The sequence below is a fragment of the Leucoraja erinacea genome, chromosome 9 (assembly GCF_028641065.1).
Source record: "Leucoraja erinacea ecotype New England chromosome 9, Leri_hhj_1, whole genome shotgun sequence".
NCBI lineage: Eukaryota > Metazoa > Chordata > Chondrichthyes > Rajiformes > Rajidae > Leucoraja > Leucoraja erinaceus.
The window spans coordinates 66607096-66611753 of NC_073385.1; positions in this window are offsets into that span (position 1 = coordinate 66607096).

Genomic DNA, 4658 nt, shown 5'->3' on the forward strand with positions numbered 1-4658 from the left:
GTACCCCACTAGTCACTGCCTGCCATTGTGAAAAGGACCCGTTTACTCCTACTCTTTGCTTCCTGTTTGCCAGCCAGTTCTCTATCCACATCAAGACTGAACCCCCAATGCCGTGTGCTTTAGGTTTGTATACTAATCTCTTATGTGGGACCTTGTCGAAAGCCTTCTGGAAGTCCAGATACACCACATCCACTGGTTCTCCCCTATCCACGCTACTAGTAACATCCTCAAAAAATTCTATAAGATTCGTCAGACATGATTTACCTTTCGTAAATCCATGCTGACTTTGTCCAATGATTTCACCACTTTCCAAATGTGCTGCTATCCCATCTTTAATAACTGACTCTAGCAGTTTCCCCACTACCGATGTTAGACTAACTGGTCTGTAATTCCCCATTTTCTCTCTCCCTCCCTTCTTAAAAAGTGGGGTTACGTTTGCTACCCGCCAATCTTCAGGAACTACTCCAGAATCTAAAGAGTTTTGAAAGATTATTACTAATGCATCCACTATTTCTGGAGCTACTTCCTTAAGTACTCTGGGATGCAGCCTATCTGGCCCTGGGGATTTATCGGCCTTTAATCCATTCAATTTACCCAACACCACTTCCCGGCTAACCTGGATTTCACTCAATTCCTCCAACTCCTTTGACCCGCGGTCCCCTGCTATTTCCGGCAAATTATTTATGTCTTCCTTAGTGAAGACGGAACCAATGTAGTTATTCAATTGGTCCGCCATATCCTGGTTCCCCATGATCAACTCACCTGTTTCTGACTGCAAAGGACCTACATTTGTTTTAACTAATCTCTTTCTTTTCACATATCTATAAAAACTTTTGCAGTCAGTTTTTATGTTCACTGCCAGTTTTCTTTCATAATCTATTTTCCCTTTCCTAATTAAGCCCTTTGTCCTCCTCTGCTGGTCTTTGAATTTCTCCCAGTCCTCCGGTATGCTGCTTTTTCTGGTTAATTTGTACGCATCATCCTTCGCTTTGATACTATCCCTGATTTCCCTTGTTATCCATGGATGTACTACCTTCCCTGATTTATTCTTTTGCCAAACTGGGATGAACAATTTTTGTAGTTCATCCATGCAGTCTTTAAATGTCTTCCATTGCATATCCACCGTCAACCCTTTTAGAATTAATTGCCAGTCAATCTTGGCTAATTCACGTCTCATACCCTCAAAGTTACCTTTCTTTAAGTTCAGAACCATTGTTTCTGAATTAACAATGTCACTCTCCATCTAATGAAGAACTCAACCATATTATGGTCACTCTTGCCCAAGGGGGCACGTACAACAAGATTGCTAACTAACCCTTCCTCATTACTCAATACCCAGTCTAAAATAGCATGCTCTCTCGTTGGTTCCTCTACATTTTGATTTAGATAACTATCCCGCATACATTCCAAGAAATCCTCTTCCTCAGCACCCCTGCCAATTTGAATCACCCAATCTATATGTAGATTGAAGTCACCCATTATAACTGTTTTGCCTTTGTTGCACGCATTTCTAATTTCCTGTTTGATACCATCTCCAACTTCACTACTACTGTTAGGTGGCCTGTACACAACACCCACCAGCGTTTTCTGCCCCTTAGTGTTTCACAGCTCTACCCATACCGATTCCACATCCTCCAAACTAATGTCCTTCCTTTCCATTGCATTAATCCCCTCTCTAATCAGTAACGCTACCCCACCTCCTTTTCCTTTCTCTCTATCCCTCCTGAATATTGAATATCCCTGGATGTTCAGCTCCCAGCCTTGGTCACCCTGGAGCCATGTCTCCGTGATCCCAACTATATCATAGTCATTAATAGCTATCTGCACATTCAACTCATCCACCTTATTACAAATGCTCCTTGCATTGAGACACAAAGCCTTCAGGCTTGTTTTTACAACATTCTTACCCCTTATACAATTATGTTGAAAAGTGGCCCTTTTTGATTTTTGCCCTGGTTTTGTCTGCCTGCCACTTTTACTTTTCACCTTGCTACCTATTTCTTCTACCCTCATTTTACACCCCTCGGTCTCTACGCTCACACATTTAAGAAACCCTTTCCCTTTAACTCCATCCTCCACTATCCCATTCGACACCCCACCCCCCTTATTCAGTTTAAAGCCACCTGTGCAGCAGTGGCAAACCTGCCTGCCAGAATGCTGGTCCCACACCTGTTAAGATGCAATCCGTCCCTTTTGTACAGTTCCCCCTTACCCCAAAACAGATCCCAGTGATCTAAGAATCTAAATCCCTGCCCCGTGCACCAGTTCCTCAGCCACACGTTCAGGTCCCGTATCTCCCTGTTCCTGCTCTCGCCAGCACGGGGAACTGGAAGCAAACCGGAGATAACAACCCTGGAGGTCCTGCTTTTCAACATTTTTCCGAGCTCTCTAAAGTCACGCTGCAGAATATTCATCCCCTTTTTTCTGACATCGTTTGTGCCGACATGCACTACCACTTCCGGATGTTCACCTTCGCCCTTGAGGATTTTCTGCACTCTGTCCGTGACATCCTGGATCCTGGCACCGGGAAGGCAGCACACCATCCTCGCATCCCGTCTGTTGCCGCAGAAACCCCTGTCCGTACCTCTCACGATGGAGTCTCCCACTACAATGGCCTTGCCTGCCTTAGGCCTTTTTGGTTTTGGCTCAACAGCCCTATTCGCATCACAGGCCAGTCCGCCGCTCACGTCTTCTGTCCCAACAGCTTCTAAGCGGATGAACCTGTTTACAAGAGGTACATCACCCGGGGACGTTGGCATTCCATGCTTCCCTCCCTTTCTCACTGTCTCCCACCTTCTCTCTTCCAGTACCTTAGGTGTAACAATCGTACTGTAGGACTTGTCAAGGAACGACTCCGTTTCTCGTACGAACCGGAGGTCATCCACTTGCTTCTCCAGTTCCCCAACACGGCCCTTCAGGAGCTGTACCTGGATGCACTTTTCGCATTTGTAGCAGCCAGAGGCACCAGCGGTGTCCTTGACCTCACACATACTGCAAGCATCGCACTGAATCAGCTTGCCTGACATCTCCTTCTTTCGTCTCCCTCTCAAGCGTATTGCGTGGTCTCCTCTCCTCAGCCTCCTCGACAAAGACTCACACTTTTCTCACAGGGCACTTCGCTCACTGCCGCTCGCTAAGAGCTGTCCTGCTTAAATTGACTGATAAATTGCCTGATTTACCAATTTACAAAGCAAATTCCTCAGTTTTCAACTGTTTTCACCCCTCTGACTCACTTCTCTCCTCCAACTTGGGCTAGAGCCAATCAGTCGTATCTCTTGCTAATCTGCTGCTGCTGTTGTTCCTCCCAAATCTACAGCAGTTCTGAACAAAGACTGTCCGTCCTTGATACTTGTGCTGCACCTCAATCTCTTTCCACCTTCATCACCTCCCCCATCAATGAATGCTTCTCTATATTCATGTAGTGTGTGTATATATATATATATATATATATATTTGTGTGCATGTACATATAGGAAGGTCTGCAGATGCTGGTTTAAACCGAATATAGACACAAAAAGCTGAAGTAACTCAGTGGGACAAGCAACATCTCTGGAGAGATGGAATGGATGACGTTTCAGGTCGAGACCCGTCTTCAGTCTGAGTGTGTGTGTGTGCACTTGTGTGCGTATACATGTGTGTGTGTATATATATATATCTATATCTACTAAAAGAATGATCTTGACCACTTCCTGTTGTTCTGTATATTGATTTTGGAAAAGACGCTGCCACTTTCGGCTGTGATTTTTGGCCATCTTACTCAGAATCCCACTCCGCTGCGCAGGACAAGAGGATTTTTCACATCGATGAAAAATAAAAGAGTTATTAGTGTTTAAAAAATGTTGAGATTCTCTCTCCTGAAGGCCACGCCCCTTCCGGAGGGACTATAAAACCCTGAAGTGTTGAGTGCCTCAGTCAGTCTCTGCAAGATGGGGGAGCGAGAGGGTCAAATCTCTCAGTCTGAGCTGTGAATAACACTGAACACATGTCTATTAAATTGTGAGTGGTTTTACTGACCTGTCAGTGCCCTTAATGTGGTTTGAAAATATAGTTTGGAAATGCTAAAGCTGTGTTGCCTTTGGTTTGGAAATGCTAAAGCTGTGTTGCCTTTGGTTTGGAAGTGCTAAAGCTGCATTGCCTAATTAAAGTTGCCTTGCCTGATTAAAGTTGCCTTGCCTGATTAAAGTTGCCTTGCCTGATTAAAGTTGCCTTGCCTGATTAAAGTTGCCTTGCCTGATTAAAGTTGCCTTGCCTGATTAAAGTTGCCTTGCCTGATTAAAGTTGCCTTGCCTAAATAAAGTTGCCTTGCCTAAATAAAGTTGCCTTGCCTAAATAAAGTTGCCTTCTATACAGTTAAAAGTCTAATTTAACCACTTCCTGTTTGCGCTTTATATTGCTTTTAGAAAAAACGCTACCACGTACGGCTGTGATTTTTGACCATCTTACTCAGTCCCCCTCCGCTCATCAGGTGCCGAGGATTATTCCCATCGATGAAAAATAAAAGAGTTATTAGTGTTTAAAAAATGTTGAGATGCTCTCTCCTGTCAACCACGCCATGAAGGCCACGCCCCTTCTGGTGGGAGGGAGGGAGGGACTATAAAACCCAGAAGTGTGGGTGTGGCTCAGTCTCTGCAAGATGGAGGAGGGAAAGGTCATGACTC